Below are 21,873 nucleotides of genomic sequence, written 5' to 3' on the forward strand. Positions count from 1 at the left end.
TCACATTTATCCACATTAAATTTAATTTGCCATTTTGTTGCCCAATCACTTAGTTTTGTGAGATTTTTTTGAAGGTCTTCACAGTCTGCTTTGGTCTTAACTATCTTGAGCAGTTTAGTATCATCTGCAAACTTTGCCACCTCACTGTTTACCCCTTTCTCCAGATCATTTATGAATAAGTTGAATAGGATTGGTCCTAGGACTGACCCTTGGGGAACATCATAAGTTACCCCTCTCCATTTATTCCTACCCTTTGTTCCCTGTCTTTTAACCAGTTCTCAATCCATTAAAGGATCTTCCCTCTTATCCCATAACAATTTAATTTACTTATGAGCCTTTGGTGAGGGACCTTGTCAAAGGTTTCTGACCAGTTTGAATGATGCCTATTATATCAATATCCTCCTTTAACATGGGGCACTCTAGTTCACCCATCTTATTATTTAAACTTCTAGCATTTGTGTACAAGTACTTTAAAAACTTGTCACTGTTTATTTGTCTGCCCTTTTCTGATGTGTCAGATTCTTTATGTGAATGTTACTCATCTGTTCCATCCCCTCCTCCTGACTAAAACCTAGAGAATCTCTGTCAATAGACTTCTCTAAGAGAAGTCTCTGTCCGATCCATGTGCGCCTCTGCAGCAATCATCTTTCCCCCATCTCTTAGTTTAAAAACTGCTCTGCAACCTTTTTAATGTTAAGTGTCAGCAGTCTGGATCCACTTTGGTTTAGGTGGAGCCCATCCTTACTGTATAGGCTCCCCCTACCACAAAAGTTTGCCCAGTTCCTAATAAATCTAAACCCCTCCTCTCTACACCATTGTCTCAGCCATGCATTGAGACTCTGAAGCTCTGCCTGCCTACCTGGCCCTGCGTGTGGAACTGGAAGCATTTCTGAGAATGCCACCATAGAGGTCCTGGATTTAATGGCCCTGCACACTTCCATCAACACGAATCCAACAGTCGACTTTCCCACTCCGAATTGGCTAGCGACCGATTGGTAGCAGTCTGGAGTAGCCGGCTTCCACAGTGCAATCGCCACGTGCTTCTCCAACAACAGGGCAGCTCTCATTCTCATGTCTTTGTGCCGCAGGGCTGGGCCAAGCTCATCAAACAGCCCCATGAATGTGGCTTTCCTCATCCAAAAGTTCTGCAGCCACTCTCATCATCCCAGACGTGTATTTTGGTGTGATCCCACCACTCAGTGCTTGTTTCCAGAGCCTAAAAATGGCATTCCACTGTGGTCAGCACTCCGTGAATGCCACAAGCAATCTCCTGTCATAGCTACTACACGTGGCGAGATCAATGTCGCACTCCTCTTGCCTTTGTAGTTTAAGGAATAACTCCACTGCTGCTTGTGACATGTTAGTTTATTGGTCAACAGTGCAGGATCCATTCCTGCAGACCGAAGAGGCAGAGCAAACAGTACACAAACCATTGAAAGATGGTGCCAAATGCAGACAGAAGCACAGGGATTGCTGGGATGCAAAGCAATGCATCATGGGGCATTGGGACAGGACCCAGGATTCCCCGCGACCCCCTCCGCCTTCTCACAAGTCTTAGCGCAAAAGAGAAAGAGATGCTCTGTGGGATAGCTGACCAGAGTGCACCACTCCAAATACTGCTGCCAAGTGCTGCAAGTGTGAACACACTATTGTACGGGCAGCTGACAGTGTGAACACACACAACAGTGTTTTCCCTTCAGTGCTCTCTGAGTGGCACTGTAACTGCTGGTGCTGTAACTCTGCCAGTGTAGACATACCCCTAGACTTGTGTGGAGAGTTGGATTAGATGATTCAGACCTAAAATATGTGGATCTGTGAGTCTAGGCTTTGAGAATGCTGAATTTTATGGACATAAAGTTATGGGCACAGTGAGATCATGAACAGAACACAACCTGTTGAGGTTCATATGTTGTTCTACATAAAAGGCTCCAAGACTGGCAAAGGGGAATGCATAAGGGAGTGTCAATTAAGGGCTTTTTTGCGGGGGGTGGGGGAAGGAAAGCTATACCATCAGTTTTGAGTGTGACAAGAAAAAAAGTGTGTGAAAGTACAATGATGATTGATGCGGGGATATAGTAAGGACAGGAAGACACAAGGTGAGTTTAGAAGGTCTCTAATAATTAAGTATTTTGGATTCTACCTGTGTGCTGCTGTATGATCAAAATATGACCATTTATGATTTGCTAGACGTGATTATCCTGTTTAAATCCATGTATCATCACTGTATCTGAGGTTATGAATATGAGCTATAGATCTGTATCCCAAATGTGTTTGTTCATGGGGTAACACCCACCAAGTAAAATCTACATTGAAGCCAGACAGCTTTGTGTTGATGGCCCATCAAAAGCAATTAACTCTCACAATGGGCTGCAGAAGAAACTCATTCCATCCAGATGGCTCTTCCTGCAGACAGCTTAGCCAATGACTTCTCCTGTAAGGCAGCAAGCCAGGTATGGGCATGTGACTTGTTCATGTGAACCTGGACTCCATCTTTTGCCAGTTCTTTTCCACAAACTGTGCTGTGGACTTTGTTTGGGAGAGTAAGATTCCAAACACATGGCCAAGGGTATAAAAGACCCTTGAAAATCTCCATGTTGCCTCTTTCCTGCTCTGATTCTCTGGACTGTGGATTTACAACTAAAAGTAGCCTATTTGAACTATGGACTGAGGGCCTTCCAATCTTTTGGAAGTGACCAGAGACTTTACAAGCCAGCAGTCTGTACCATCCCTGCTACAAATCTAATATAAGAACATTGCCATTATTGTATGTATATGATCTATTTAACCACTTTAACTCTTATTCTTTTAATCTTATAAATAAACCTTTAGTTACTAAAGGATTGGCAGCAGCATAATTATTGGATAAGATCTGAGTTATATATTGACCTAGCTGTGTGTCTGATCTATTGAGATCAGCAGAACCCTTTATTTGATTACGTTGGTTTTCAATGACCACTCATCATAAAGTCTAGTGTCTGGGTGATGAAATAAGGTCTGGAATGCCTCAGGAAACTGCATTTTTGACTTTTTGTTAATCAGTGTGGTGAGACAGAAGTTTACTTTTGTTACCAGCTTGGTATATCCAATTTGGAGTGAGTGTGCCCTATTTCTCAGCAGTTTGTCCTGATTCTGGTATTCTCAGCTGTGACCCACTGAGGCATGGTGACAACATGAGAAGTCAGTGATTCTGTGAACATATGAGATGAACATGCAAAGCTACAGTAGGTGTATTCCATTGATAAAAGTGTAATGTATTAGTTCAATTTAGGTGGTAAAATAAGCAGTTGCCAAAATTGACTGCAAATTGTTTCTTCATAGCATTTATAATAAATTAAAGTATATTATGGTAAATTAAATGAGTACAGTGAATTTAAATGAGGAAGAATCCTATTTGCTATGTGGAGCTGAGATGGGCTGGCAAGGCAATGCTCAAATCCACCTTCTGGATTAGGTTTAGGCTGAACTTTGAGGTTCAGGTTCAATGAAAAAGTGAAATTTAGATCCTAATATTGTAGCCCAAATGGTTAAAATCTCAAGAGCTGTCTGCCTTCTTGAATTGTAGAATTTTCACAAGAACAGTGGCTTGAACAGATTCTCACATCTTAAATGGAAATCTCATTAATATAACTGTTTGCACAGATTATGGATACAGTCAAATGGAGAAACAGGAAACAGGCCTCTTCCAGGTCAGGATACAAACCAAAATGAAAATTACAAGGGTAAAATATAGGGTATTGAATCAGAACTGCGCACTGACATTTTAAGGGGTTTGGATATTGTGGTTATGTGTTTGCCAGGATTTGAAGGTAGTATTAGAGGTCTTATTAAACACTTTTCCATCAATAAATGTAATCAGATGCAAAATTTTTCAACCAGAATTTAGTTTTACAATCTAAAATAAAAATAAGAAAGTAATTTAACTTTAGGTAAGACAAATCTGGACAAAGTAATAGAAAATATATTGTAGGGAACAGCCAATCTTGGCTGGAAGATGAACTAGATGACCTAGCAGATCTTTTGCATTGGTAACTACCATAATTTTATTACTTCATGTAACAAACTGTCATTTTTATTCATTGCAAAAACCAAAATAGTAACTTAATAACTCAATGGGTGACTATCATGAAAACAGTGGAAATTCCCATTGCAAACGGTTCCCTGTGCTCTATTATTCTGTAATTGAAAAAGCAATATCCAGAACAAATTTTAGGAGTGAATCAATATCTTTTAATATCTATCTTAACTAGTATATGGAAATACACATGTACTAATATATGGCTCTGCTTACACCGAAGCAAGTGAATAATAAGAAAAGACAGTAAATAATGAGGTCAAACAAATAATTCTGTCCTCAAATAGAGGCTCCTAATTTCTTGCAAAGAGAGGAGATGCAATATCATGATTCAGTTTATACTAAACAAATAAAATACTTTTTCCTTCAAAATCTGAAAATCTTTTGCATTTTCCTTGTTATTCAAGCTGCCCAGCATACTAGCTATTAAAAGCTAACATATGTGGTACACAGATTTCTCTGAGTTATCAGACAGCCTCAGGCAAGAAAAAAGAACCAGAACTAGAAAGCAAAGGGGGATACTGGCACAGAGAGAGGAGGAGGAGGCTGGTGCACGTAGCAGTTCTGGCAAATTTGTCATCTGTAAAAGCTGTTTAAATGAATGAATTAAGCAAGGGGAAATGGCAAGTATTTTCCAGTGACGTATCTCAAGATGACTGCTGAAATTGAATAAAAGCATTTTCAAATCATGGACTACCCCTTCCCCCCCCCCACCCCCGCGCCACCCCACACACCCTGTCCACAGCTCTCTCTCAAAAGAAAAAATAATAATTTTATCATCCTGTGACCAGAAGGAGCCTCTTTTACTTTTAATGGTTATATCTCATTGTCACGTTAAGGACAGAAAAGAAACTTTACCACATTTAAAGGGGCATTGTAAATTCAGATTTAGGCAAAACACATTGGCCTGTTTTAATCTAAATCAATAGGAGTTTTGCAACTGATTTCAATGGGAATAGGATTAAGATTTAAATTCTGTAAAATTAAGCCTTTACGAAAATTAAGAGACTGATCCTAACACCCTTACTAGTGCAAATAATTATTGTACTTTGGTGGGATTACTCAGGAGAATGTCACCTGATGGGGAGGGGTCTATGAACAATAAACACCTTTCCATCATTGTTATTATTATTATTATTACTATTACTACAAACAATAACAAATAAATATTTCCCTCAGTGTTTACAGGCCAAAATCTGAAACACTCTGAAAAAGGAATGAAAAATTGAAATTCACTAGAAACTGATTGTAAATAAAAGAGAGATGACCTCTCTATTTCCATTGCCTTAGCTGAGAGAAATGCAGTGTAAACAAAGAAAACAAATTTTGAAATTTAAATTTGATTTTGACTTTAATAATCTATGATATTATAACTTATTTGCAACACAGGCCAGGAATACTTTTTGAAAAAACAATACTTACAAATAACAAACAAACAAACAAACATGACAGGTCTGAAGTATTTAACAAAAAATGGCAGGTCCGAAGTATTTATGAGCATTTATGTTGCTAATCCTGCTAAGTGTTATTATATGGGTGGCACTGGTAGCCTAAAGTTAAGGTAGCCTACCACTTTCTGTTATAAGACCCTGTTTTCAGTTGCTTGTAACTAAGTCACACTTAAACTGTTTGGGGTGAAATTTTCCATGCTGGGGTGTCTCAGACTGTTTTTTTTATTTTATTTTTTTTTTTTTTTGACAGTTTCAGCTAAAATGGTGCAGCCCTATCTCAGAATGAGATTAGGGAAAATGATGTCATTTTGCCCACGTTTAATAAAGACACTTACAACCATTTCATTGAGAAGCTCTAATGTCTTGATGCTTTGGAGCAGGGGTTTGAAATTTGGCAGGGAGTTGGCCTTTGTGCCAGGGATGTGTCATTTGCCATGCCTAGGAAAATATCCCCAGATTTGGTCAGGTTTTAAGGCTCTGAAAATTTTCAGTTCACACAAGTAGAGCCTTGAACGAGTTTGGCAGCTCAATTCTCTGAAAATGCTGCCCACAATGAGCGTGCTCCATCATCTCACAGCTTCCACATGCCAATCAGACTGCACATGTGATATCCCCCCAGAGTGACTGAGCATGCTTCTTGCCAGGGCTGAACAGGACTTTCCCTGCAGTTGCTCCTTGATGGTATCCACTGTGGCACTGGGCTCTAGAATTGAGAACAGAGAGACAGTCCTTTCAGTGCAGTCAGTCCCCACTTTTTCTGGCACCTAGTCAATGAGGAGGAGGAAGATTTGAATGCAAAGGGATGAGGATTGTGCTCGAGGAAGGGATCAGAGTTGTGCAATGAAGGAAGCCGTTGTCTGTGGGAGTCATGCTTCATTTGTTGCAGAAGGTGGAAGTTGTAAGCCTGTTGCAGACACTGGGATGGGATGGCATAGGCCCTCCCAAAACTAAAGGGCAACCCCCTCAACTTAGTGGTTGGAACCACAGAGCCCAAATGGCAAATAATTATGGAGAACAAAGAATGAAAAAAACAGGGATGGGAGTAAAGTCACAGGCCAAACCGAGGGATCCAGAGAGGAACACCAAGCAGAGAACACTGGAGACTGCCCACTGCTCTTCAAAGGCATCCAAGGAGCCGGTGGACACCGCCCAGAGGAAAGATGCCGAGAGATGTGAGAGGATGAGGGAATGGAAACAGGCCCAACAGTCACAGAGCGCACTCCCAACCATTGACCTTTCTCCTCCTGGACTGTTTTTTAATTCACAATCAATTTGGAATTTCTAGATCTGGAGAGCAGACATGTGGATAAGTTACAGTTTTCATACAGTTGTCCGTATTTCCGTAATTCCAGTTCTTTCATATATGGAAGTATAATCACAAAATTCAGGCTCCATCCTCATTCTATCAGTGGATACCGTTAATAGTTTTATTAGGAGGAAAAAGTAATTCTATGGCATATTTCATGCTGAAAACTTAAACCTTTATATGTAAATTGTTAGAAATGTTACCTTTATTGCTACATTTACACATTGGTTGGACTTCCACCATTTTTAACCCCCTTCTTTTCTATGTGGCATGTCATTATGCCATAAGAAAAATTACCATAAAATTGTTGCAGTTTACACTAAGTCAAGTGGCTGCCTGATTCCTTTTCTGAAATATTGTACAGTAGTCAGGAAGAGTTCATCAGCACAAACTATCTGGTCTTTGGCTCTCTAATATCAGCTGTATTTCTATCATACCAACTCGGGCTGCAATAAAAGACTCAAGGATGTGGAGGTTTATTTACCATTCTTCCTATAAGACACAAACAAGTGAGGATTTCACCTTCACATAGTTCTCATCAGGCTGAAAGATGTTTTCAGTTTCTTCAATCTAAATCCAATTTTATAAAAAAGGAATGGTTTGGGGATTATTGGTGTCAAGCTAACAGGTCACTAATAACTGGCTTTTTGATATCTTGAAAAGAAAAGTGTATTTCTGTATAAAAATAACAATACTTTAACAGATTAAGGATAAGACTATATTACATGATGGTTACAAATAGATATTATTTTTCCAGTGCTTTCATAATATTTGATTTTCTTCTCTCCTGTACTTCTTTAACACAGGTGACATGGGGTGGGAGTAGAAATCTTGCCTTAACATCATGGGCATGAATTTGAGCTATGTTTGTTAATGGTGGGCCCAATCCTGCATTCCCCATGAACCAAAACTACCATTGATTTTGAGAGGAGTTTTGGGTGCATAACAAATGCTGGATGGGACTCAGAAGCTGTAAATGTAATTGCAGCTAAATCCCTCAATTCAACTGAATCTGACCCTCAAAATCTACTTTAAATGCTCACATTTCATTATAATGCTGTAACAAATCAGAAGAATGCTGTTTTTTAGAGGTTGCTAGAGTTTATTTGTGTAGATACAGAATTCATAACATAATTTCCTTTGGCTGACCTGGGTGGAGTAGATGTGACTCTCCCTGTTTTCATATCACATATTTAATTTTGAAACTAAAATTTTGCCTCCTGGAAAAAAAATTACCCGCAATGCACACCAGGCATTATGAGTGACAAAAAGGAAACCTGTACAAGTGCAGAATCAGACAAACAGTAGTTCTCAGTCTACCTAATCATTAAGACTAATTCATTAGCTAACAAATTTCACCTGTGGCAATCCCTGGGCCCGCAGAGACTTCAGTTTCGTGCTTCTAACTCACATAGCCTTTTCGTGGATGCCCCTGGAGCCTCATGGAATACAGCAGCATAACTGCTCTACCCACCCCTTTTGCAAGGTATGTCCTTTCCCATATGGGGATCCAGTTCTTCTGGCTGATGCAGAGACTGCATCTTTTGCACTTCCCTTTGAAGAGCTTAATACTGCCTTGAGCACTAATCCCTTTGCATACCCCTGAGATCCTTACATTTGCTATCATCTTGTGAACCTGCTGGGCACAATCTAGCCCTAATTACTTGTTACCCACTTCACTTCTACACATTTAAAGAGTCATTGTTATGGATGACAGGAGAAGATTTTCTTTTAAATGGAAATTTTTGCTCCTAAATCCCTTAGGTATATGTAACACTCTCCTATCACACTCAAAATTAGCCTGCTGCATCCAAAAGTTAAATCTATTTCCTCAGTTCATCTAGAACACTTTCCACTTTCCCTATTCATGTAAATTAACAAATCTTTAAAAAAATGAAATACAGAGTTATGGAAATCAAATCAGGGTCATATATGTTGTTATATGTTGTTATAGCCCTGGGCTCCCACAGGAAAATAAAAAAAAACAGCAGCATAAAATCTATAGAAAGAGCCAGCTAGGTATTACAACAGTGTATTATTATCTTTCATCAGTTAAGCTCACTCTTATCCCATTTCAGCCTTGGGATCCTATCAGCTTCAAGATACAGGAGAGGCCATCATGCACTTCCCTAAAGCCTAGCCACTTCCCAACTTAAGTCTGATTCTCTACCTGAAAAAAGAACAAGTGTCTAGGCTTACCTTTTCCTGCCTGGGGCTTGTCTTTACTTGATAACTCAGAAATATCAACTCCACATCATAAACCTCAGCCTAAGCTTCCCCACTGAGCATGGCTGTCTGTCTGTGGCAGAGTGCTGAGAACCAACAGCTGAACCAGCACTCTGGTCACTGTAAGTCCAAATTAGTTTCCCTGGAGAAGAACCTGATTGCTAGAAGCTGGGATTAATTACTAGATCAGTCTGATCTGGGGGATCTAAGGAGCTAGTTAATCCATTAACTGGAAGAGTAGAAAGGCACATAAGAAAGAAGAGCAAAGGGAGAATGAGAGAAAGAGGGAAGTAGGGTTAAGTAAAGGAAGATCTTTGCATGGACAGATCTCTTCCCTCATGTAAAAGGGAATGATGTTTGTATGTCAGTGTACACAAAGTTGTTGCATGGGCCTATCAAGTGGTGGTGGTTGAGATAATACACAAACTACATGTCAGTGTTTACAAACCACAGGTATTAGAGCCATTTGTACAAGAAGATAGGAGTGCAGGGCTTCACGTTGTCACACTGTCCCAAGGGCTTTCCTTGAGGACTTCATCTGTCCTAGTTCTCTCTTTCTAGAGAAAGATTCTGATCTCCCTTATATGCAAGATGGTTTAGCAAGCCACATCTGCCAAATAAGTCAGCAGAACTTCAGCAGTTTTATGGAAGGTGGATCATCAGAAGAGCCCAACCTCCCTGTCATGAGACTGCTTGGCAGAAAACCATTGGGTTTATTCCTACATGACAACCAAAAATAAAGGGGGTATCCAGAGCTTTTCAAGGAAGGGTCTATTGGTGAAGGAAGATCTCATCTGAGGGGTAAACAACATGTCAAAACGGGTTTGTTGTATGAACTTCTGCAAATCATAGAGTGTCAGATTCATACAAGTAATAAATATTTTGCACAACTAAAGCTTAGCGATTCTCAACACAATATGTCAACAGAGAAAAGGACATTCAGTTTGCAAACAGCTTCAGTGTTAAAATTTGGAGAGGGATGTTCATACTCTCTCACAAATAGTCATGAAAGACCCATAACTTTAATTATTTAAAACAAGGCTGAACTAAACACTTGCATATATACCGTTGAGAAAATTCTGCACTAATTGGGTGATGGGCCTGGATAATTTCATCGGTCTTTTCCATTTTTAATTCTTACAATCAAAGCCATACCCCACAATTTTTCTTCTTTCAAATCTTGGGACTTTGTCTGAGGAAAAGATCTCAGTTTATATTGTAACTAAAGTGGGGCAAAAATAAAATAAAAAATCCCATCACTGAGGAAACTGATAAAAATTCCAAAATAGAACTGGTTGAAATTTCCTGGGTTTAAATTTTTTTAATGTTTTCTCATTGTTAACTATTTGATTTGGCAGAAAAAAAAATCTCAAAGTTTCACAAACACTTTCTCTGAAAATTTTCAGGCTTTTCAATAAGCTGCTCTATATTCTACTAGTGCTAAGCATGGAACATTAAACATGGTTCCAAAGAGGATGGATCTAGACTGTTCTCAGTGGTAGCAGATGACAGAACGAGGAGTAATGGTCTCAAGTTGCAGTGGGGGAGGTTTAGGTTGGAAATTAGGGAAAACTTTTTCACTAGGAGGGTGGTGAAACACTGGAATGCGTTACCTAGGGAGGTGGTGGAATCTCCTTCCTTAGAATTTTTTAAGGTCAGGCTTGACAAAGCACTCGTGGGGATGATTTAGTTGGGGATTGGTCCTGCTTTGAGCAGGGGGTTGCACTAGTTGACCTCTTGAGGTCCCTTCCAACTCTGATATTCTATGATTCTCTGAAGCTAGGCAGCTGAATCGGCAAATGTGTATATTCTACTGAAAACAAGTTGGAATGTTTTGTTGTCTGGATACATTTGTCATCCAAGCTGAGTACGCAGTCAGGGAGCATATCAGTGTGATAAAGAACTGAAAATACTAAATAGGAATGGAGAAGGAAGGAAACATGCCACATAGAGCTGTGCAAATTTTTGGTTATCAAACCATTCAGCTGAAGTTCATGGGAGCTGTCTTCTGAATCCGCTGTATGGACCTCTAGACACGGGTGCAGTCTAAATGAAATCAGTGTGCGGACCTGCAGCTCTGAGGCCGAGATATCTAAAGTTAGTATACAAACTTAAAGAAAAGGAGTACTTGTGGCACCTTAGAGACTAACCAATTTATTTGAGCATGAGCTTTCGTGAGCTACAGCTCACTTCATCAGATGTATACCGTGGAAACTGCAGCAGACTTTATATACACACAGAGAATATGAAACAATACCTCCTCCCACCCCACTGTCCTGCTGGTAATAGCTTATCTAAAGTGATCAACAGGTGGGCCATTTCCAGCACAAATCCAGGTTTTCTCACCCTCCACCCCCCCACACAAATTCACTCTCCTGCTGGTGCTAGCCCATCCAAAGTGACAACTCTTTACATAATCAAGTCAGGCTATTTCCTGCATAGATCCAGGTTTTCTCACATCCCCCCCACCCCCATACACACACAAACTCACTCTCCTGCTGGTAATAGCTCATCTAAACTGACCACTCTCCAAGTTTAAATCCAAGTTAAACCAGAACATCTGGGGGGGGGGTAGGAAAAAACAAGAGGAAACAGGCTACCTTGCATAATGACTTAGCCACTCCCAGTCTCTATTTAAGCCTAAATTAATAGTATCCAATTTGCAAATGAATTCCAATTCAGCAGTTTCTCGCTGGAGTCTGGATTTGAAGTTTTTTTGTTTTAAGAAAATGCAGGAAATAGCCCGACTTGATTATGTAAAGAGTTGTCACTTTGGATGGGCTAGCACCAGCAGGAGAGTGAATTTGTGTGGGGGGGTGGAGGGTGAGAAAACCTGGATTTGTGCTGGAAATGGCCCACCTGTTGATCACTTTAGATAAGCTATTACCAGCAGGACAGTGGGGTGGGAGGAGGTATTGTTTCATATTCTCTGTGTGTATATAAAGTCTGCTGCAGTTTCCACGGTATACATCTGATGAAGTGAGCTGTAGCTCACGAAAGCTCATGCTCAAATAAATTGGTTAGTCTCTAAGGTGCCACAAGTACTCCTTTTCTTTTTGCGAATACAGACTAACACGGTTGTTCCTCTGAAACCTATACAAACTTAGAGGCAACTTTGGAAATTTGCCTTTAATTTATCTCTGCCATAGTTTCCCTACCTGTAAAATTGAGATAGTACTTCACAGGGTTTTGTGAGGTTTAACTAATCATGTGTAAGGCATTTTAAGGTTTTTGGAGGGAAGACACACATTTTTATGAATATATTTTAAAGAAAGCAGATGTTCTCCTTTGAGGATCAGCAGTAAAGTGTAAAGTAGTGACCTCAAACAAGTGGTGCTGTAATCTCAACAGGAACAGTTATTGAAACAATTATAAAGCACTGATGCTCTTCCTGGACCTAGTAAAAACTGCTATAAACTAACAACCAGTAAACATTCCTTTGAAAATGAGCATGACTAAACTATAGAGCTGTCTCTTGCTGTTCCATGAACTGCTTGCTCCAACGTGGCTGACAAAAAAAAACAAACAAAAAAACCAAAGAAATGAAACAGATTTACTGCTTTCATTAATTAGCAGCTGAGCTATTTTCAGGAAGATAGAATCAATTGGAAGAACTGGTTAAAAAGAATCAATGATGTAACTTATAATAATTATGTATACCTGTCGTAACTCATTATCTATGCAAGCCTGACTTCTGTGTTCCCTTGACTGTCCCGTTTTACACTGCTTCTCTAAGGAAATGTTTTGTACTCTCAACAAATGTGTAATTAGCAATTGAAAGGTTTCAGAGTGGTAGCTGTGTTAGTCTGTATCAGCAGAAATAACGAGGAGGACTTGTGCCACCTTAGAGACTAACAAATTTATTTGAGTATAAGCTTTCATGGGCTAAAGCCCACTTCATCAGATATATCACATCACCAAGGAGAGGTACCCAATCTTCATCGATAGCCTCACTTTCCATGTGCTTCCTCTTTGCCTCCTTCCGCGCACTGGCAAGTGCCACGTGCAGACCATCCAGCTGTGCCTCCGCCTCACCGTGGAGTTCCTACTACAGAGTCATGGCGACCTTCACGGAGTTCTACACCGTGCTGCTGGGCTTTGTGAACTTCTGCCTCTACCAGTCCTTCAACCTGCACTACCTCCACAAGATTGAAGGCCAGGCTGAGGCACAGCAGAAGCCGGAGGAGAGGGAGGCGTATACCATGGACTCAGAGTGCTACATGGAGAAGCTGTCGGCTCTGAGAGCCAGACTAGCCCAAGTGGTAGTGCCGAAACCGGAGGACGAAGTGTGGGTGGATGAGTTGCCTGCGGACGGGGGGAGCGCAGAGTAGGAGGCAGTGAGGAAAAAGGAGCAGGAGGCAGTAGAGAAGCTGTCATAAATATAAAGGGAAGGGTAATTACCTTTAAAATCCCTCCTGGCCAGAGGACAAATCCTTTCACCTGTAAAGGGTTAAGAAGCTAAAGGTAACCTCGCTGGCACTTGACCAAAATGACCAATGAGGAGACAAGATGCTTTCAAAAGCTGGGAGGAGGGAGAGAAACAAAGGGTCTGGGTCTGTCTGTGTGATGCTTTTGCCAGGGACAGAACAGGAATGGAGTCTTAGAACTTTTAGTAAGTAATCTAGCTAGAAGAAAAGGAGTACTTGTGGCACCTTAGAGACTAACCAATTTATTTGAGCATGAGCTTTCGTGAGCTACAGCTCACTTCATTGGATGCATCCGATGAAGTGAGCTGTAGCTCACGAAAGCTCATGCTCAAATAAATTGGTTAGTCTCTAAGGTGCCACAAGTACTCCTTTTCTTTTTGCGAATACAGACTAACACGGCTGTTACTCTGAAACTAATCTAGCTAGGTATGTGTTAGATTATGATTTCTTTAAATGGCTGAGAAAATAGCTGTGCTGAATAGAATGAATATTCCTGTCTGTGTGTCTTTTTTGTAACTTAAGCTTTTGCCTAGAGGGATTCTCTATGTTTTGAATCTGATTACCCTGTAAGGTATTTACCATCCTGATTTTACAGAGGTGATTATTTTTACTGTTTCTTCTATTAAAATGTTTCTTTTCAAGAACTGAATGTTTTTTTTTTCATTGTTCTAAGATCCAAGGGTTTGGGTCTGTGGTCACCTATGCAAATTGGTGAGGATTTTTACCAAACCTTCCCCAGAAAGTGGGGTGCAAGGGTTGGGAGAATTTTTCCTCTGGCCAGGAGGGATTTTAAAGGTGATTACCCTTCCCTTTATATTTATGACAGAAGCAGAAGAAGCTGTTTGAGGGGTTGCAGTTCTTCCTGAACAGAGAGGTGCCTCGGGAGCCCATAGCCTTCATCATCAGGTGTTTTGGAAGCAAAGTGTTTTGGGACAAGTTCGTGTGCATCAGTGCCACCTATGATGTGAGGGACCCAACCATCACCCACTAGACTGTAGACTGGCCCAGCCTGGGAAAGCGGGTGATAGGCAGGGAGTACCTCCAGCCGCAGTGGGTATGGGTATTCTACTTGGTCAATGCCAAGATGTGCCTCCTGGTGGCTGATTATTTCCCCGGCATGCTGCTGCCCCCACACCTCTCACCCTTCGTTCGGAGAAGGATGGGGACTACATCCCACTGAGAAGCTGAAGCTGCCGGCCCTGCAGAGGGGTGAGAATCCAGCAGAAGAGAGCAGAGAGGAGGAGGAGGATGACAGTGATGAGGAAGATGATGATGATTATGAAGGCTCAGAAGGAGAAGAACACTCTGAAAAGGAAGATGAAGGGAAACTGAAAAAGCTGGAAGAGCTGCGATCCCAGGGAAAGAAGCTGCCAGTGAAGGTGTCGGCGGGCACGGTGCGGCTGGAGGACAAGCAGCGAGCAGCCCAGGAGGAGCAGAGCGAAAAGAAGCATCTTGCTTTCATGATGATGAAGAAGAAGGAGAAGTACCTCTATCAGAAAATCATGTTTGGGAAGAAGCGCAAAGTCCGAGAGGCGACCAGACTCACTGAGAAGAGGAAAGCTCATGATGGTGCCACGAAATCAGAGAAGAAGAAAACCAAGAAGGTGTGACGGGAGTGACGGAGCTATCGGGCTCTGCCCTCCCTCCAGGACTGGAGCTGCCCCTTGGCCCGGGAGATCTACTTTCTAGGCTGTACCTCGGGCCTCCTCCAGGACAGGCCACACTGAACGGTAGCCAATAGCATCTGGCCGGCCATGACTTTCAGCTCTGTCGATGCTCTGGGGACACCCCCAATTACTGCCTATCCCCTCTATTTAAAAACAAAACCAGCCTCTTTCCCCGTCCTCCGGGACCCCATCCAAGGCTCCCCCATAGGGAGGCTCCGGGAGCATTCTTTGTCTGCTTCACTCACATCAATGCCAAGAGGTTATGGGTGGGAGGGGGCAGTGGATTCCCCCACCTGGTCTGTTGCAGCAGAGCCTCCAGGTAGGCAGATGAGGGGTGTGGAAAGGAAAGAATCCTCCCCATGGCTGCAGCAGATCATGGATGCAGCCAAAGGTCCCCAGAGAAGCCGAATGGCCTGTTAAGTGTCAGCAGCTCTCCCTGGGTCAGGGGAGGGGAGGCTGTGCCTGGTGCAGGCGAACATCTCGGGGCTCTTGGTCGTACAGAGCTAATGGTAAAAGCGGGGCCCAGGGTGAGCTGGCCCAGGCCCTGAGCTGGGGCTCCTCCAGCAGGCTGGGTGCCTTGGAGCTTGCGGCAGTTGTTGCTCTCAGAGGGAGGGTCCCTTTGCTGTTTGCTTTGCAGGCTGGGGATCTGCACGGTCCCTTGCAGCCAGTGCAGGCAGGTTGTGGGCCTCCTGGGAAAAGCTTCCACTGCATGCATCCAATGAAGTGGGCTTTAGCCCACGAAAGCTTATGCTCAAATAAATTGGTTAGTCTCTAAGGTGCCACAAGTACTCCTCGTTCTTTCTAGCTATTGAAAGTAGCCCAAGTAATAAAATGAAATGAAATACAAAAAATAATCCATAAGAAAGGAAAACATTTGTAAACCTGTAAAAACTGGCATTTAGACAACAGTTATCACAGTTAGTGAAATAATATACTACGTCAATATTTTTAAATACATTTGACTGGAGTTGATTGTTGCAGTTGAAGCCTCTTCGTCTATAGCTTTATAAAGTGACTCATGATGTGGGCTATTACACTGAAACTGAAATTAATATTGTTTCTTCTAAGTAAAATATATAAGGCTTGAGTCTTCTTGCTATTATACAAGTTTTTCACTTGGGTAACTACATGGATATTATAGAGTGGAGAATCAGGTCCATAATCCACAGCATATACTATGTATTACACCGTTAACATAATAGAGAAAGCAATTCTGTTTTACTTATTCTGTTAGCAGCACACTGACTTTCCTTTTTTTCATTCTTTTATTGTTGCTGCTATGGCCCTGATTCAGCAAGGTACTTAACTGTGCCAAACAGTAAAAATGGGAGTGCACTGAAGTCAATAGACTATTCCTATGCTTGTAGTTAGACATGTGCATGCATACCTTACTGAATTAGCACCATAGCAACTTCTCTATATTCCCATTCCCATTTTGCTTTAATACTAAATGGTGTGAAACTGCCCCACCCCCACCCCTTACTCACACAGGTCCCGGCAAGGGATTTGCCGGAGGGACCTGGATGGAAAAAGAGGGGGAGCTGGTAAAAGACCTAGGCTAATTACAGAATAAACATGGGGTTACCTGCACTGTACACTGTTATCTGCTGGCACATGTCCGGTGTGGGTACTCCATAGGAAAGTTATACAGTGACTGGATAAATGGCTTGGAAAAGGACTTAAAAAAAGAGGTGTTCATTAAAGGAACGAACAGGGGGCGGTTGGGGACTCCTATGATAGGTATGACAGGGAGCCAACCCCCTATGCCTATAGCCCACATTAACCCTCCTACAAGGGGGAGGGGTCGATGGTAAGGTCCCAGCAATGGATTTGTTGGAGGGACCTGGGGGGAAAACAGGGGGAGCTGGTGGAAGTCCCCCACCCCGGGTATGGTAAGGTCCCAGCAATGGATTTGCTGGAGGGACATGGATGGAAAAAGAGGGGGATCTGGTAAAAGACCCCAGCTAATTAGAGAATAAACCTGCACTGTACACTTATCTGCCGGGTAGTCCCAGACATCTAATAATAAAATTGTGGCCTGATTAAACCCATATCAAATGTCTCCTGTCCTTCTTTTGGCATAGCCAGACAAATGGTGTGAAACTATTCCCCCCACATGCCCTTACCCTCACTGACCAGTGTCCCCTGAGTTTTTGTGCGAGCAGCTGTGGTGTTTAAGTCAGCAAAGTTTCCCTGTGGTTTTGCTATTCCAGTGTCAGTCACTATGTCAACCCATGGAGCATTAGTTTTTCACATCAATCCTTGGCCTGATTCTGCACTGCCTTGCAACTGCTGTAGGGGTTCAACCCTCAAAGGGGGCAAGAGGCAATAGTGCCATCTGTTTGTCCGGCTATACTGAAAGAAGCACAGGAGACATTTGATATGGTTTTAATCAGGTCACAATTTTATTATTAGATGTCTGGGACTTCCCAGCAGCGTACAGTGCAGATAAACCCATGTTCATTCAATAACTTCCTGTGGGGCTTCCATCATCTCCCCCTCTTTTTTCCATCCAAGTCCCACAGCCAATCCATGGCTGGGACCTTACCGTCCACCCCCACTATTTCACCACCTAAAGGGAGGGAGGGTTGGTGCTGCCTCAGCATGCTACTTGTGAAAGGGGGCTTCACCACATGGGCTGCCCCCTTTAAACTCTTCTGCCATCTGGATTCCAGGGGATGAGTCAGAGTCACCACTTGTCCCCTTTTGAAGCTGTTTGACCTCTCTATCCCCTCTCTCCCCCCGCATAAAGCACTGTTCCCTTCATTTGGCTAGGCAGACAAATGATCAGTGGTCAATTCCATGCACAGGCAACTCCTTCCCTGCTGTTCCTGCTCTTTCCTGCTGTTGATATCCTAAACTCTAATGTATGAAATTCTGTATGTATGAGTTGAGCTATAGCTTGACAGCCACTATACTCTAACCACTATGGAAGTGAATTTTCTTTCATCACTAGAGTGACCTGACAGACCATTCTTTGCTGTCAGAATGGCTCCTTGGAGAGAAACTGCTGGTGGAATCTCATAATTCATGTATGCCATGGCACTCATGAGTCTGATGTGTATGAATCATTAAACCTCCTTCCCACCCATGTATTGCTATATGGGAAAATAATGGATGGGGAAAAGGGTAAATCATGATGATGACAGCAAAGAAAAAACACTTTTGGGATGTGGCATAACTTTGACCTTCTGTTTTCCCACAACACTGTTCACACTACTTTGAACTCTTCAGAAGGGTCATGTTCCCTCTATTTGTATTAATATAAATGCAACTTTGAAAGTTTAAACAAATAGTCAGCTGAATCACTGTAAGGTCCTAATCCTTCAAACACTTATACATGTGAGTAGCTTTAATTATGTTAGTTGTCCCATTGAAGTCAATCAAGAGTCCAACACAATCTTTTATTGTGCCTGAACCTGCTCTATGTGCTATATTTGAAAAAGCAGATTATTAATGTGAGGTCTTATGTCTGTTGTGTCTATTTCTAGTGATTTCAACACTTTCCTCACCCAAGATTTGGAAGCGAAAAACATAGTGCAAGTATAGACATGCATTGGTATAAACAATGTGGAGTCAGTGGGACTGCTCATGTGTCTATTAAGTTACCTGTGTGCACAAGTGCTTGTAGAATCTGGGCCATAGCCTATACAAAAGTTGTATTTTCTGCAATTTGTTGCCACTCAGTCTTTACACAAAGTGTCTAGAAAGATATAATAAAACTATGACTGCACTGTGTACCCAGAAGGAAAAGTGTTGACTAATAAATAATAAGTTTCTTTAATAAAAAGCCTGGTCTGTGCTAAAAAGTTAAAATCTGCCCAGCTATGTCACCCTGAGCTCAATGTAGTTAAGCCAATCTACCCCCTGTGTAGACAGTACTAAATCAACAGAATAATTCTTCTCAGGGAAGAGAATTATCCACGCCAACAGGAGAACCTTTCCTGTCTGCTTAGGTCAGATGTGGGCAAACTACGGCCTGCGGGCCACATCCGGCCCGCAGGATGGTCCTGCCCAGCCCTTGAGCTCCCGGCCGGGGAGGCTAACCCCCTGCAGCCTCACCTCACTGCGCTGCCAGCACTCTGGCTGGCTGCTCTTGCCAGGCAGCGCGGCAGCATGGCTGGCTGTGGCTGGGCTGCAAGCTGCTGCCGCTCTGAGCGGCATGGTAAGGGGGCGGAGAATGTGGGGGTGGGATAAGGGCCAGGGGATCCCAGGGTCAGTCAGGGGACAGGGAGAGGTTGGATGGGGTGGAGGTTTGGGGGAGGGGGGCGGTCAGGGGACAGGGAGCGGTTGGATAGGCTTGGAAGTCCCCGGGGGGCCTGTCACACTGGGGGTGTGGATAGGGGTCGCAACAGTCAGGGGACCGGAAGGGTTGGATAAGGGGTGGTGTCCCGGGTGGGGGCAGTCAGGGGACAAGGAGCAGGGTGGGTTGGATGGGTCAGGAGTTCTGAGGGGGGCAGTCAGGGGGTGGGAAGTGGGAGGGGGTGGATGGGGGCGGAGGCCAGGCTGTTTGGAGAGGCATAGCCTTCCCTATCCGGCCCTCCAAACAGTTTTGCAACCCCGATGTAGCCCTCGGGCCAAAAAGTTTGCCCACCTCTGGCATAGGTAGTGTCTATACTGAAGCGCTATAGCGGCATGGCTGCAGCTGTGCCACTGAGCATGTCAAGTGTAGACAAGTCCTCAGTCTTGTTAGCATAGCCCAATGGCTCTAGCCTCCTCCCTGGTGCTTACTGCTTGGAGTGGCTTCTCACATGGATTGGGTCCTGGATTTCTTTTTAGTGACACCGGAGCTGCATGGGGTTCTTGGCAACTGATGCCAGGTTGGATCTCTGCAGGGTGGAACTGCCTGACCCAGGCACTAAATCCCTGAGCAGTTCACACACTCCGTTTATGGGGAGAAGAGTTAATCAGAGACTCCCTGAGAAGTGCTGCTTCTCCCTCAGACCAACTCAAAGCTGAAACTAGTCTCTTTCTCAGGTTGTTCTTTCCCACCAGCCTGAGCAGCCCTAGATTTCATGACACAGATCTCAAAATAATGTCCACAGGGTTCCTGGGAGGAAGGGGTGGGATCATCACGCTTACTGGCATCAGCTAGAATTGGGAGTCTTTGAAGCCCAGTTAAGACAGAAGGCTCCATCCCTGTGCCCCGACTGGTAGAATACTGGAGCTCCTGATTGGCCAGCTTCCCCTACTTAAAACAAGAAGGTGGAAAAGGAAGTTGTCCCTGTAACTGGGCTCCTGCTCTGCTTTGGATCGCTCACCCACTGTTATCTGCTCCTGTTTCCTGGTATCTGACTATTGGCTCTTGACGTCAGCTCCTGGTTCTCAACCCTGCCTGGCATGGAGACTGGGCCCCCTGCCCTGTGCTACCCACTAGACGCGTCTGCCTAAATCCCAGCCCCTGACACTGGTTCATCAGTGGCCCAGTCAATTGCTTGACGCCTCCTATTGGCCTCAGCAAGAGTTTCTAGTCCATTCTACTCCCACCCCGACTCCAGGCATGGGAAATGGCATCACAGAGGGCTCAGATAGCCATTACTGTTGTAGTCCATAGCATGGGAAGCCTAGAGGCTCAGTGCAGACAGTTCCAGGAGCTGGCAAATTCCAAGTGTGGGTTACATTAATGTAACATTAGACTACATGATGAAACTTTTTTTTCAGTAGCAAACTTTTAATGTTGTAGTATAAATCTCAGGAGGCTCATGCTATCATCTAACATAACCAATAATTTACCCACCTCCTCACATTTACTAGTTTGTAAAGTACTTATTAAGGATGGGAGAACTCAACGGTGTATTTGATTTTACAGAACTTCTAGAATTTTATGATTTTATTTTCTGTTTTCTAAAACTTGAATTTCGTTAAATATTTCTCCATTAATTTCAGATGCTTTTCTCAGTCCTAGAGAAATTAACTTCAGTAGTTCTAACTATGCAGAGTGCTTTATAGATGGATACAATAATGATTGTTGCTTAAAAATAATTCTTATCCTGCTTCTAGAGCTGCTGTGAGATAAAAAATAAATCATTCTTTGCTAGTCCCAAACAAAATTCAGACCTCGAATCATTTAAATTACTTTCTAACCTGAGAATCCACAATCATTGAGTGGGTGCTAAATTCAGCAAAGTTGGCCCATGCCCATTTCCTGTCTCTTAAGGAAGAAAAAGTTTCCAGTGAACAGAAACTAGCCAAATCTATGTTACATTGTAAACCAGGGAATAATGTGCTTGCTTTCAGCAGTATGTACTGTGCAGTTGAGACTGAAAATGATTTAGTAGTGTTAGGTAGTACTGCCTACTTTTGCTTTACATGAATTTTATTGGAAAAATCCCAGTGCTTCAGGTTTGTCTCTTCTGCAAGTTATGCAGAGACTATATAATAGCAAATAATAACAAATACAATAATTAATAAACCATGTCCTTGGCCACTGGCTGCTTTAATTTAAAAAACAACAACAACGATGGGGTTGCTTCATATTTCCATATTATCTAGTCAGCAATTTAATTATCTTGCCATTGTCATGGCATCCAGTGGAAGTGGCAGGAGCTCAGCTGACAAACATGGTCCCTCTTAGTCCTCACTACACTGCTATTAGGCTTTAGTTCACAATCACAGATAATGGGACTGCTTTAAGAACATTTTAAAGTTTATACTTTATTCAGTTTCAAAGAGAACTACCTCATAAATCTGAATGGGGGAGAAGAAATGTTACTCAAGCTTTGGC

The 21,873-nt window shown here is 42.7% G+C and overlaps 1 protein-coding gene and 1 pseudogene across 2 annotated transcripts in view; one reads left to right on the forward strand and one right to left on the reverse strand.

Annotated features, from left to right (window-relative positions):
- Positions 1-15,092, forward strand: part of LOC142070982 (pescadillo homolog pseudogene) — a 43,683-nt pseudogene extending 28,591 nt beyond the window's left edge.
- The window catches only part of NALF1 (NALCN channel auxiliary factor 1), a 779,391-nt gene that overhangs the window by 208,455 nt on the left and 549,063 nt on the right, over positions 1-21,873 (reverse strand). The gene's annotated exons all lie outside the window — the stretch shown is intronic.

This window comes from Caretta caretta, chromosome 1, assembly GCF_965140235.1.
Source record: "Caretta caretta isolate rCarCar2 chromosome 1, rCarCar1.hap1, whole genome shotgun sequence".
Classification (NCBI taxonomy): Eukaryota; Metazoa; Chordata; order Testudines; family Cheloniidae; genus Caretta; species Caretta caretta.